The sequence below is a fragment of the Photinus pyralis genome, unplaced genomic scaffold, assembly GCF_008802855.1.
Source record: "Photinus pyralis isolate 1611_PpyrPB1 unplaced genomic scaffold, Ppyr1.3 Ppyr1.4_LG2, whole genome shotgun sequence".
Taxonomy (NCBI): Eukaryota; Metazoa; Arthropoda; class Insecta; order Coleoptera; family Lampyridae; genus Photinus; species Photinus pyralis.
The window spans coordinates 50,095,637-50,110,751 of record NW_022170403.1 but is presented as its reverse complement, the minus strand read 5'-3'; the positions used below and the strand labels follow the sequence as shown (position 1 = coordinate 50,110,751).

Below are 15,115 nucleotides of genomic sequence, written 5' to 3'. Positions count from 1 at the left end.
CGACCTAAGAGGATTTTTTATTTCGCCCAGATGACAGTTTCAAAAGTCATACTTGAAGTATCGTTACTTAGCAACTTTAAAGCACGTGTGTTTTAAAGGCCCTTGTTCGCACGCATTTGAGTGTTTAAAACGGAGATTGTGATTCAGGTATAATAAAAAAACTTTTTTCTCCAACCACCTGAATAAGACGCTATTTTGTGACGGTGTTCGGTACGTAAAATTGACGTTTTGCGGATTAATCGCTTTCACCATGGCAACTGTACAAAAAGTGGATACTTTTGGTCCTAGTACCAAAAAGAAATTGACCTTGAAAGTTGACTAATTAAAAAATTACAATCACGGAGATATGTCACATTGACATCGGTTTACATTGCAGGTTGTAAGATATTTCTATACATACAAATCAAATATTTTTGCATATTCAATGCAAATAATGCTGTTACCTATACGTATGTACATGTATTGAAAATGATTTACACTCGCTATTTTTATTTAAATCATGTGTAACGTAATTTACATATTCGGTGAACGTAATTTTAATACGTATACAACCCGCCGTCGCGCGTAACGCCATCTACTTAAGACACATTGCACTATTATCTGTCATTTTGAATTCAAAATTTGAAAAAGTTAATTGCAATTAATTTTAATTAAAAAACTGTATTGTAAGTTTTTTATTTCAATACAAAATATAACAATATTAATTGTGTATGCATTAGAAATGACTGAAACTGATAGCGACATGGATTGCACTCCGCCAGAGATTATAGAAACGGCAGAACATGCTACCTCAAGATTTGCTCCCAACAAAGTCGCGAGAGGTGAGAAGTAAGAAGTAAGAACGAATAGGTTATAAGTTAACCTAAAAACTAGAGTGGCATGACACGTGAGGACAAGAAAGCAGAAGTTCTTATACTAGTAGTGAAACTGTGACTGAATCTAAGTTTGAATATAATTTGAAGTAAAGGGGGTTGGAGAAAAAATTTTATGTTTTATTCGTACAAAAAATGCGTTTTCGGGACTCGGAAGGTTGCTGGACTCCGCTGACGCGTCGTCCAGCAACTATCTTCCTCGTCCCGAAAACTGACATTTTTTGTACTAATGAAACAAATAACTATTTTGATGGTAAATCGCCGTTTTTTATCAGTTTCGCCACATATTTATTTTATGTTTGGGCTTTATTTTTAAGCGGGTGGGGTATCAGCCAAGGCTGTTCCATCAGCTCCGAGGGGTAAATCGCTAGGCAAAATCGTGTACACCAAACTTCATACTTCACGTATTTCACTAATACTTCATGGACTTCATCAGTACTTCACGGACTTCATCAGTACTTCACGGACTTCACCAATACTTCACGGACTTCACCAATACTTCATGGACTTCATCAATACTTCACCGAACTTCACGGACTTCACAGACACTTCATGTATTCCACCAAAAACTTCACGGACTCACTGATACTTTATGAATTTCACTGATATTTTGCACTGGACAAAATCCCATCCTTTTTTCTAGAGTTCTTGCAAAGCACTCAAAGCAGTAAAAGATGTAGAATGTATTGATATAAATGATAATAGAGGCATAACAAAAACGAAACGGTAATATAAAGTAAAATAAAAACATACTTTGTTTATACATAGAGGTAAGTACATAGGCGAAATTGAAATGAATCAATTTTTTAAAGCAATTTTTAAAAAAATGGGCTTTTGTTTGAGTTTTGCCCGCCCGTCGGACCCACTTCTGCGGTTTTGAACTACTTTTAGGGGAATGGTCCTAGAGTCCTGGAATTTTTTGCAATATGTAGCCTATACCTTGAAGGTGTGGCACACGGCAATCAAATTTCGCTGTCTTAAGGGAGGTGGCCTCCATCAATTATTTCCTGAGATGCTGTTTTTGAAAGTAAAAGTAAAACGTGCATTACTTTTACATACGGCAATCAATTGGCGCATGGCTTTAGTGGTGCAGTAAAAATTTTGAAAATGGGGAGGGGGGACGGGGGTAAACACCCGTTCCACCTTTCATGGTCTCATCGAAATAAATTGGTTTGCACAAACTATAACGTTACCGCGCGACTCTTTTTCAAGTTCAGTTCATGGCGCGGGGGGGGGGCGTATTTTATCTTTCATGATATTCTAATTAAAGGTCTCAACGAAAGGAATTAATTTCTACCAACCATAGTCCTCTTCTTCGATCCCTTACCGTGATTGGATATATCCCCTTATATCTCCACAACAGATTGTTGGAAGAGTACTCACAAAGGGCGATTGGGACATCTTAAAGAAATATATCCATTGAGCGATTATCTCGAAAACGGTTAATCGGAGGAAAGTACTTTCAAAGGCAAAATCAATCGGGGGTGTCGGAGGATTTTCAATGTCCTCCCATCAATCATCTACTAAGAAAGTAAATATCGATAACATGCTACTACCTTCTAACCCAACCATTTACTAAGCTATTTCGGTTTAAAAAATGGCCCTTTATCTTTATCTGCACAGGAGTTGTGCACCATTTATACTTAAGATTTTATAAGCTTCAAATTTCTGTTATATACCTACCTATGCAGTTATACTAAATGGTTCACTTCCTATTAATGTAATGGGTCCTGTTAAAATATACAGTGAGTTTTTTTTAAATGCGAACATAGGAGTTTGCATGCAATGTAATTTCCCTATGTTCGATTTTAAAAAAAAACACATCAATCTATGAGATGTGCGCGGTTCACATTCCCAAAACGCGCAATTTGTGTGACTATGAACAGCAACTCATAGTCTTTATGATGAAGAGCACTCGGTAAGATTCTTTTAATTAAGCCATGTGAGGCGATAGCAACTTTACGATATATTTTTCTTTAACTTACGATAACTTGACTTCACATGGCACGCGCTGACATCACAATTCATTGTGAACCAACCTTCAATTATTTGTAGGTCATGTGCACCTGGTATTCTACTAATTTGATTTATTCAATACATAAATAAAGAAAATAAGAAAATAAATAACGAAAACAATCACAATAAATGTTCGAAGTGTCCTTCTTGACATTCTAAGCAATAACCTAACCGATTTCGTAATTAAATTGGACGGCGGAATTTTTAAAAATGTGACAGCTGTCAATTGTATCTACTACTCATTTGAACTACTCAATAGATTGATGTGTTTTTTTAAAAATCGAACATAGGGAAATTACATTGCATACAAACTCCTATGTTCGCACTTAAAAAAAATTCACTGTATCTTTTATTAACAGATTGGATATCTGGCTCTATACCATATACCTAAAGGTGTCCAATTCTTCTTTTAAAAATTTCATTTCAACAAACAAGCAAAATAAGCGGGAAAATATTGCTTAGGTTTTGTAAAAGGTATTGTAACATATTACCAGGCTGAACGCAATAAGCAACTCTTAATCCTTTTACAGCAGGTTGCATTTTTAGGGGATTATTTTCAAGAATTATGCTAATGGTGTTGTTTGTGGGATAGTATTGACCTCGGGATTGACATTATAGTCGTAAATAACTCAATGGCGTGGCCAGAAACTTGATTTGCAAGGGGCTGATGTACTAAGTTTTGGAGGGTGCTGAAATTTTAAGGAAAACAAAAGCCGCTATCCACGTGACAAATTTTCCGTCTGTCGATTTTATTTTAATATACCTATTAAAAGTGTTATTTAGGCTACCTGAACCTGATGGTAATAAAGGAAAGGATTTATTAAATTTTTAAAAGGAAACATTTTACGATCTTTGTACCTACACATAAATACGACGCAAGGATCAGTACGTCTATGAGTCGCTGTCTCATCAGGGCGTCTGTCGCCTGTGTAACTGTCCTTTTGTTTTGTAGAAATGGGCATAGTTACTCTTTCATAAATAAATGCCATACTTTTGCGGATAAAAAACTTACCTTTCAGCATAGATTTTTTAATCTATACTTTCAGTTTTATTTCGCAGAAATTTATTTAATTTTACCTCGAATTTTAGTGGTTACAACCGTGAATTGAACTACCGTACGATTTTTGTTAAGGGATTTGATTATAAACTTCGCCACAATCTCATGCATTTTTCCAATAGTTCGCTTAAACTTCACTAACTTCACCAATACTTCATGGACTTCATCAGTACTTCACGGACTTCATCAATACTTCACGGACTTCATCAGTACTTCACGCACTTCAACAATACTTCACGAACTTCACCAATATTTCATGGACTTCACCAAAACTTCATATGAACTTCACGGACTTCATCACACTTGTACACCATACTTCACCAGTGGTTCACCCCTCGATCAGCTCAATCCCGAGCCTAATCCAACCCACTCGCTAACGCACTATATATTTTCAAATATCCATGCCTGAACCAGGATTCGAATCAGGAACCACAGTCGCGCTTCTACGCCACTGTGTCACACAGGGCTGAATTACATTTTTTAAAATTTCTATTAAAAACTCAAATGGAATCTTTCTGAAAAAAATTATGCGGGTACAAACTCACGTAGGTAAAGGTAAATAACAATAGACTAATTTGTTTATAAAAAAAATGCGTATGGGTACAAATTTGTTTAAATAATCACGAAACTAACTTGGGTACAAACGAGGGTACAAATTAACCCTTAACTTAATTCAAACTAGGTATTATGTTCATTTGTCAAAGGCTTCACTTTAATGGCGGATGTGCTACAATGAGTTTAAGCACCTTTACTGTGAAAGTCGGTTTTCCGGCTAAAATGTACGCGTGTGAGTTCTAATTTTGTGGGTATAAATTAACATTTACCTACTTAATTACTTCTAGATTACAGGTACTTTAATTTCAAATTCCGGACAAGTGAGGGTTCAGCGATATTGGCATTTTTGCTAGCAATAATGAGTTTATATACTATGCGATCAAAAATGAGTTGCTGATGTCGAGTCACCTTTGAAATTTTTGTCGACATGGGAAATCGTACTGGAACTTTCAAAGGCAACTCCTTTTTGATCGCCTGTTGGTCGTTAGTTCCACTAATCGTCCTTCGTTCGGGCGCTTTTTTTTCTAAAACGCTCGAGATCAAGATCTAGATCTCGGCAACGGAAATATCGCGAAACCGAAGCGTCAGGTTTGTATTATTCCGTTACTCCGGCAACTTTTATCTACATATTTGAATGTTGCAATTGCAACTTAAAAAATCCCACAGACCAAATTTAGTCAAGATTGTTTGTGTGCCCCCGTTTAGGGAAACATCTTTCGAAAATCAGAAAGCTTAGTTCCATTCTTTTTATGGTTGGCAAGGCAAAGACCTCGGAAAAGACTAACGAAGAAATGCAAATTTTGGAATTCTTGTGAGGCTAAATCCCATACTAAACATTTTGAGAGCTCTTATTTGGAAAAATGCTTATCTCGAGGCTCGTGTCGAGGCTTGTGTTATTGTCCCTTAATATTCTGCAGTATCGTAACCTCGATAGTAACGTTTTATTATATTTTTAGCACATTTTTTTAGAATTAAAAAAAATGTGCTATTGTTTGCGTTTTGTCCGTCCGGTCCGGAGCCACTTCTGCCGTTTCGAACTAGGTAGGGGAATGGTCCTAGAGTCCTGGAATTGCAGTAGGTAGCCTATACCTTAAAGGTGTGCCAGGCGGCCATCAAATTTCGCCGTCTAAAAGGGGGCCCCCCCACGAATTATTTGCTGAGATGCTGTTTTTGAAAGTAAAACGTGCATAACTTTTACATACGACAACCAATTGATCTCAGATTTTGCATACGCATGCCTTTAGTGGTGCCAAGTTAAACTTTAGAAAATGGGGGGGGGGGGGTTAACACATGCTACCCTTCATGTTATTCTAATGAAAGGTCTCATCGAAATAAATTGGTTTGTACAAACTATAACTTTCCCGTGCAACTCTTTTTCGAGATCAGTGAATGACGTGGCCTGGGGGAGGGGGGTAAAAATTAAGTTTATCTCTCATTGTATTCTAATTAAAGGTCTCAACGAAAGGAACCGTTTTCTACCATCTACTGCCCTTCTTTCTGTCCTCTTATCAAAGTACGGGGTTGAGGGGGTGAAAGGTCCATAAGTAGCGACCATAGCCCTCCTCCTCGACCTCTTATCGTGATCGGGTATCAAATCTAATATTATTATTATTAAAGAAAAAAAAATAGTTTGGTTTTTGTTCCCACGGTGACAGACCCATGACTACTTGATTAAAACCTGTATATTAAAATGTGTTAGTGTTATGCTCATAAATTAAAAGGCGGGGGGACCTGTCCTTTTCTAACAAAATACCACTGATAATAACATAAAACAAGGTCTTTGATTTCGTAAAGGATATTCGGTTCGTATAGCCTCTGTCACGACGATTATCTACTATTGTTAAACCATGTTTTAAAAATACACGAGTTGTAATAATTGTCTAAAGTTATATGTTTATGAATAAGTTATTCGGCGGATGTACAATTTCCGGTAAGAGTGTAGTAAAAGCACAGCGCAAATTACAGGATTTAACCAAAAATAATTTGCATTCCAAATAGCACTATTTGATCAGGTTTTTTTAAAATTACATCACCGCAAAGAACCTGAAAAGGTAAGGAAATCAAATAAGTTCCTTCGGTAATTCCGAGGGTAATTCCTTTGAAGTGGAAGTGGAGCCCCTATCATCGGTTCAACGGCATGGACAGACGAACAGACGTAGGAAATTAGAAATTTATTCAGAACGATATTCATAGCTTTGTTTCGGTACCCTAATCTGCCACTGAATGGAATTAAATGAATTTCACTCGGTTTTGCTCTAATTCTCTTTGGTAGAGTATGTAGTATCGTTGAGTGAAGGATTAGAATTACTCAATGGTAATATAGCGTAGGATACGTACTTTACAATAGGCAACACATGCGTAAAATTTTTGTTGGACCACAAACATCTGCCTTACGCACTGTTGTACGCATTTACTTTGTCTGTTACGAATTGGAGGGTTTGAATCACTTTTTAATTTCTAGAATCTGATTACAAAGTTGTAAATGTAACCGAAGGAATGTTAGAATTTTCAATTTGGTGTGATGGTGTCTCCGATAATATTAAGTGAATATGCTCATTTTTTATTTAAAACCTATAAATCACCATCTGCTTTGATTATATAGTATGTAATTGCTTCTGAAAAGTGATAGTAAAAGTATCAAATTTTAACATGCGAACTGGTAATTCACAGAAATTAATTCAATTGATAAAAAAGTTAGATTTCTCTGAAAACAATATTAGATTTAATGGAATTTCTGTTTCGCTATTTAACATTAACCTTAATGTTTAGACTTTGACCTTTAGCATTAGCGTATCTACTTAATTTTATATAGGAATTCGTTTGATATTTGATACCGTTTTTGATACTCCGTGTACCCCAAGGGCAGCGCCTTTAGCGATCAGTCTGTTTTCTGTTGTAGGTGTAGTAGTGCTCGTGCAAATCTAAAAAAAACCTTTTCGGGTCTCCCGAATAAAATTTGCATTTCCGGAAATTAATAATAAATACTCAAACGGAGGGAATAATTATAATAACGTTTTTCATTGGGTTTTTAAATTGGAATGGCCAGATTTTCGGTTCCAATTGGACGTGGAACAAGCATTCTTAAAAACTTTTGGAACTAAGCAAGTTCTTCTATACAGGATGATTCACCTAGCCCGATTATGGCTGCGAACCGAATTTCAGGTCCCTCTCGAGGTTCCTATTTCAACTGAGAGTTTAAACATTTCTAACTAAGAAATGTTTAAGGTTTGGATTTAGAGAGTATAGGCAACTAGTGATGCACATGTAATTCAATGGGGCGTGCATTGCCTCTGAACTTCATTCACCATTCCATAAGCAAGGGGTGTATATGATCGGAAAAATATGCATTAGGTAGATAGATGTACAGAGCATAGTTTCCATACAATATAAACTGATATTTTGTCCACTAATATATGTTTAAAAAATCCAGAAAACATGCGTCAAAAGAGTTCATAGTTTAGGAATTAATTGCAAAAATTAGGGAGCAATTTAAGCAATACGGGTGTATGGGATCGGTAGCGTGAATACTTATCTATATTTTGGCAATTCATGTGAAGCTCAAAAGTTTTCATAAAAAAAGTGGTGAATGAAGTTCTGAAAAATGGGCATGTAAACTGGAGAAATGGAAATAAACTACGCAGCTGTGACTAATATCGCGGTCAACAGTGTAGCTTCTTTCTCACAGAGGGTGCCACCAAGAGTTTTAGGAAGTCAGTAAAAAATACGATAAAGATATGAAATAGGTAAGCGCTTTTATCTTGCGATGGAGTTGTTCTTACTTTTTAACTAGGCTAGTACTAGTACTGTGTAATGGGGATAATAAAAGACCAAAAATTTAAGAGCAAAAAAAACTAGCAGGCTATGTAAGTTGCCTATGCTAAATCATTTAGCGATTCTCTTTCAAGGTTGAACAGAGCGTGAGTGTAATAGAATTTGCTGACAGCAAGAAAAAGATCGTTCACTGGTAGGTATATTATTATTTTGTCAACTACTTGCTTCGAAATTTATTTGGTTTCTCTTTCCTATTCATTGTAAAAGGTACCTCCTCTACCTATCGTTTTATGAAATAAATAATAGAAATGGGGATAGGTAACATTCCTTTACAACAAATATCAAAATTATACCTAATTTTTAGAACAAAGGGCTGTTGTATATTGTTGTTGATGTCTGGCAAGATGCGACCTTGTGTGGGTGTTTATTTGTAATGCGATTTGTTTGACCGTCTTCCCTATTCTTTATCTTTGCTGATTGCAGATTAAAATACCGTAATTTATAATCCATACCTTGTTGCAAATTAAATTTTTTGAACTTCAATAGTTCCATTGAATAAAGCTCTTTATTCAATGATAGTACCTATTACATATTAGCATTGAATAATAAATCTGATTTATTATTCAATGATATTAGTATTAGTTTAGTCAGTTTAGTGTAATGTGTAATAATTGACCTATACAGGGTGATTCAAATTCAAAGGCCACCATGGGGATCTCGGGAACTGTAAGAGATAGGTAGAGGTAGTTTACATTTGACAAAGTTACCCTTGATGGTAACATCATCTATTTTTAATAAGAAATAACATTAATTTGTAAAAACACAAGAAACTACTTACGTACGTTACTTAAGACAAAGGCAAAAAAGATATTTTACAAGCATTAAAAAAATTGATGTGTACATTTTTGAAATCAGAAAAAAATTCTCTATCAAATGACACAAAAAGTAAAAATTACTTCCATAAGAAACAAAGTTGATGATAGTTAACCGGAGACGAAACGTCAAACTTCAAATTTAAAAGTAGCATCTTGTAGAGGGAAAAAAGTGGCCATAATAATGTGTCATTTATTATTAAATATCTTTGTAAACAACTATTAACTTCAGTAAAAAACAAAAACGATTTTCAAAATCTCGTTTTTTCCGGATATCTCCGAAAGTAGTCAGAATTTTCAGTTTCAAAACTGTTTTTGTTAAGCATCAAAATACACAACTTTGCCAAATTTACCACCTACCTATCTCTTACAGTTCCCGAGATGCCCATGGTGCAGTGCCGGATTTAGGGTTTCTGCCGCTGTGGGCAAACATTTTTTGCCGCCCTTGACATATCACTATATCACCATTATTACAAGGTGGGAAAAGTAAGGCATTCATTGGCTATATTTGCAATGCAATGAATGTACTAACAGATTTTATTTTTGCTTCATTTCATTTACCGATTCACCGTTTACCTAAAAAATTTGAACGCATTTTAATTTTTATGTTTTTCTCCAAATTTGCCGCCCTTACAATTTTGCCGCTGTGGGCAATTGCCCACGTTTGCCCCTTATATAAATACGGCACTGCCATGGTGGCCCTCGAATTTGAATCAGCCTGTATATTACTAATTTACAAAAGACCATCCCTCGAATGTAAGACATGGGGAACAAATGTATATTTAGGTATAAACGGCTAAAAAATTAAAAAAAAATCGGTAGATATACCGTATGTCCCCGGATTGACCTTTACAAGAAGAAAAACTTTTACTATACTTTTTGACAAAAATACATTCTCCATAAAAGCTTTTGCTTGTTCTAATTCGAAATTTCCCTACCGTTTCAGAGAAAAATACAAAAAAAACGAAAATATGGTTGAACTTTTTCCAAGTCCTAAAAGTCAAAACGCGTCTCTACTGTAATAACACTTCGTTAGTTACAAAGTCTTCGTTACCTGTTATTTGAATAGGCACTAGGATCGTTTTATAAGTATAACACACTTCGTAATGACATTGAATAAAAACCTCTTTATTCAATGGTAACAATGAAAAAGAATTGAATTTCCAAAGGTGTTTTCTTTAAAATGTCGGAATCAAGAGTTTTACTGAAGGCCCTTCCAAACAAAAAGCCCCTGTCGCCACTTGTGAACCAATTTTACGATCTTAATTTTGAAAGTCCCCCATGCCAATAATTACGCGATTTTTACTTCATACGTTAAAAGCGGTTCATTATTCTCCTCAAGTTATGTGTGGTAGAGCGCTAAATATAATTTTGTTAACCTAGCAGTCTGTAAGGAGCCGTGAACGACCTTGCGTTTGTGTTTTGTATTTTCTTGTCGTGTGGTTATGCAAATCAAATTGCATTTTTTTTAAAGCTCCCTCTGTGTTGTTTGGGGCCCACTTAAAGAGAGTATAATGATTTAAATATTTGTATAGAAAACTGCTGTAGTTACGCTATTCATTATTAGGTACCAGCACATTCTAACGAAAAAAACTTTGTCCTTTACTATGGGTACTTCTCTTTTCAGGCAATCCCAGCCTTAAACCTCGGTTTAAACTCTCAGTTGAAATAGGAACCTCGAGAGGAACCTGAAATTGGGTTCCCAGCCATAATCGACCATTGCGAATTGAAATAAAACAATTTCAAGATGGCGCCGCTTCCGTAAATACCGGAAATTGGTGCCATCTTCCTTTTTTTGAAAAGAAACATACCACTATTCAACGCATTTAAGATTTGCGTACCTATCTATCATAGTTTTTGACAATATGTATGTATTTTTTGAATTATTGCTGATGGTCTTGAAAAAGTCATTCGATTCAAACTACCGGATATAGGCATAGGCACAGAATGTTAATAAAAGTGGCCCTAAAATTCAAACCTACATTGAGCTTTCTAATAGCAGTTAATACCGATGACAAATACAACAACAATTATAATAATATAATAAATACAACAAATTTCCTCTTCATCTTAGGAGGATCCTGATCCATTAATATCTTGTACAATTTTATTTGCCTCTTCAGGAACATTGTTACAACGACTTTTATGTTTGTGCATGCAGATAATCATAACTTGCAATGTTTTTTCCTCGGTTTTTCCCGAGGGGTTAGTCAGTGTGGTATTCTTTCGTACACATGACTGGTAGTCACTGGTATTCCCGTGGTAGTCTCTGGTGTTCCTGTGGTAGTCTGTGGTAGTCACTGGTATTCCGAAGGTAATCAGTGGTATTCTCTGGTATTCCCGTGGTAGTCAATGGTAATCTCTGGTATTCCGATGGTAGTCAGTGGTAATCACTGGTTTGCTGGTGGTAGTCTTTGGTATTCCTATGAGCATTTACTAACTTTTTCATTATTTTGTATTTTGCTTGTATGTAGGTATTTCCGGCATAAACTATGGTTTTTAACGCATTTCCAAAAAAAATGCGCTATTGTGGCCACTTTGTCCGTACGTCCGTTCGCTCGTTCGTTCGTTGAGACGCTACTAGTTCTTTATCTTAAGGTCAATTCTATTGTTCTACTTTTTTCACTGTTTGGTTCGTTATGGTGTCGAGGCTTGCACCAAGGAAGGCATTTGTTCTGCGTTTATTGCTAAAAAAGTTATCGGACAAAAACCGAGAAAAAAACCAAAAAACCGTTTTTTACATGTTCCATAAGTTTACACTTTTGCCGTTTATTAACGATCCTAGAGATCGTTTATAATTTTGTATTGCTGTCTGTCCATGTATCTGTCGGTGTGAACGATCTTTGTTTAGAAATGTCCGATCGCTTTGGCATCTCCGTTAGTTATGTACTGAATTGCATGAAATTCAATATGGGCATAGCTTCAGGCTTCAGCCATATAATACGCAATGCCAAAAGTTGAGTCGAATCGATTCAAAATTCGCAGGTGCCCTTTTCGCATCTCGACCATTTATAAACCGAATTCGAGCCGAATTGCAAACTTTTTAGCGCATTTTTGCAAATTTATTTGTAAAAAGTAGCTTTTAATCTCACTTTGGCTGGCTGACTGGCTGGCTGGTCGGCTGGCTGGCAGCAAATGTGGGCGCGTAGAAGAACTCTTGTAGAAAGGCAACGGGTGTACGTGTATCTACAAGACCTTGTAATTTGTAAACCTTGGGGACAGGGCTACATGATGTGGGGTTGGCGACATCTGGGCGTCGTCCTCGAGCGTAGTATACTAACGTGAAGGTTTTTCAGTTTTTTCCTATCTTCTACTACAGTTTTGGTCCGATTCTTTTCAAATTGGTGTCGTCGGAAAGATGTTGTAAACGCGCACAACTCCTGCGTGGCGGAATTTTGTTTTTTGGCCTAGGGGCGAAATTAACGACCTTTTGCAAGGCGCGCGCGCGTCTTCGAGAGGTAGTCAACTTCGGGCACCTTTTACCTTCTGTTGCGAATTCTGTCACGCGTTTTAACGTTTCGTAAATCTCGAATGGCTGTCTCTCGTTCTCGTGTCGCCAATAGAAGCTCGAGCAATGAAAAGCAAAAATTAAGTACTATCTTGTGGAAGGTTTTTAGCGAGATGCACCAAAATGTGGGTGTAATATAAGTATGCACCGAAAAAGGAAATGTGGTAGCCTCCGACAAGATCTAACTGATGGTGGAGATGGACAAGATCTTTTATTCATGGTTGAGTCAAAAGTGGCTAATAGAATACTGATCTGCCACACAAAAATGCGCTGAAGTCCCTTCGATCTCACACGAGGACTTTGATAATTTTTTATTTATAAAAGTATTTAAACGAAATTTGATACATAGGCACTTGGAATAAAGGAAAATCAAACGCCAGTTTTAAAATTTAGGTTTGCGCATGCGCAGTGCCAACTTTCTTATTTATGAAAGCATTGAAATGAAATTCTTCGCATAAACTGAAATTGAAGTAGCACGTCAAAAATGGATTGCACCTATGCAACGCTATCTTGCATATTTGGGGCCGGATTTTTACGATGTTAACAGAAGCTGCATCTTACAAATGGGAAATGAATGCAAGTGGAAATGCGCTTTTTGTAAATCGTTTTTTGATTTTGTCTATCAAATCGCATAATTTTTCAATTAATTGGATTGATTGTTGCAGTGCTGGTGATGGAAGGTGACGATTCAATTTTAAAGATGGTAGGCGGAGTAAATCGTTTCTATATTTAAAGAGTACAAACTTGGAAATTGAAAATTTGAGTAAATGTGTACCATTCAAGTTTCTGGGATTTACCAGCCTTTTAAGAGTAGTCAATAACCATTAGCATAACGGGTAGTTTAGCTTAGGGGGTAGTATCGATGTTATGTAGGTAAGCACACCACTTTCAACTTTTCCTTAAGTAGTAACTCCCTAAGCAGATTTAGGATCAGTTCGCGCGATATACACCTAGAATTACACCCACTTTTTCTTGAAATTTCTCAATCCGTGTATTTTACGGCCGGTACAGGTAAAGAATTAGTCTTTCAGCGTTAAAAGAAAGAAAGGATGACACGGGATAGCATGCTTTGATCTCAAAGCACGGAAACCGAAGTGCAATATAATTTACAACTGTTGCGAATTCTTAAAAGGGTAGGCGGTTATAATAATTTTCAAGGAAGGACTTTTTCACAAGAGTTTACGCATAATTTTTCTTGCTGTTTTGCTAATTTTGAATAGATAAAAGTAAAACCTGAGAAGGGGGTTACACAGAATGAGATACCTAAGCATTTTCCGAATAATGAATCAAATCCACCCATGTAAATCAGATTTACCTATGAAGGATCTAGACTCGAATCTAGATCATTTTAGGAGGATCTTGATCTAGATCCTATCTCGGATCCTCTCTTAAGTCCAGTCCAGTTACAACTTCTTATGTCGCTGCCACCTGTGTGGTAGTCTGGAGTAGGCACTGGTATTCATGTGCAGAGTTGGACTGGGTCAAGCATAGCGTGACCCAGTGACCCGGTGACCCAGTTAGTTTACTGACCCAGTGACCCGGTGACCCAGTTGACCCGGTGACCCAGTTTGACCCGGTGACCCAGCTTGACCCGGTGACCCAGCTTGACCCAGTTTGACCCAGTGACCCAGCTTGACCCGGTGACCCAGCTTGACCCAGTTTGACCCGGTGACCCAGCTTGACCCAGTGACCCAGTCCCATCTTGACCCAGCTTTACTCAGTGACCCGTCCTGACCCGGTAGCCCAGTAATTAAATTATTGTTAGGTATCATCCAAAACAATTTCAAGTAACTTTTAATTTAAAAAAAAACTTCCTCAATAATATTCGGCAACAAGCACGTAGCCCAATTTCATTCAAGAGAACTAATACCTAAAAAAATCAAATGCATTTGTTTATAGTTTGTAGTCAAGTAGTCAATGAAAGTATTTAGAGAAAAGATTTATTTGGATTAAGCTAACTAGTAGAAAAAAATTAAATGTGAATGAACACCTGTAAGCAAACTGGTAAGCCCTGAAGCAAAGAAATAACATTATTCTAATACAATTCGGGACATGGAAAGTTTTTTTACGGCAGTATTAAAGCAAACATCACAGAAATGGCAGTTGTCAAGCAATCGAGTATTATTTTCAACAAACCAGCATTTTATTTATTGCATAATCTGTACACTTGAACCGAGGGCACTGACTTAACTGCGTTATTCAATCAAACTAGGTGACTGGGTCGAATTGGGTCCCCGGGTGAAATTGCGTCGCTGGGTCAAACTGGGTCAAGTTGGGTCACTGGGTCAAACTGGGTCAACTGGGTCTAACTGAAAAGAGTATGACGTGACCCAGCGACCCAGTGACTCAGTTTAATTTAGTGACCCAGGTGACCCAGTTGACCCAGTGACCCAGTCCAACTCTGTTCATGTGGTAGTCTCTGGTATTCATTTGCAGTCTCTGGTATTCATATGGTAGTCTCTGG

General features: G+C 36.8%; 1 protein-coding gene across 2 annotated transcripts in view; it reads left to right on the top strand.

Moving 5' to 3' along the window:
• LOC116164522 (phosphatidylinositol 4-kinase beta) overlaps window positions 1–15,115 on the top strand; it is an 82,345-nt gene that overhangs the window by 4,515 nt on the left and 62,715 nt on the right. The gene's annotated exons all lie outside the window — the stretch shown is intronic.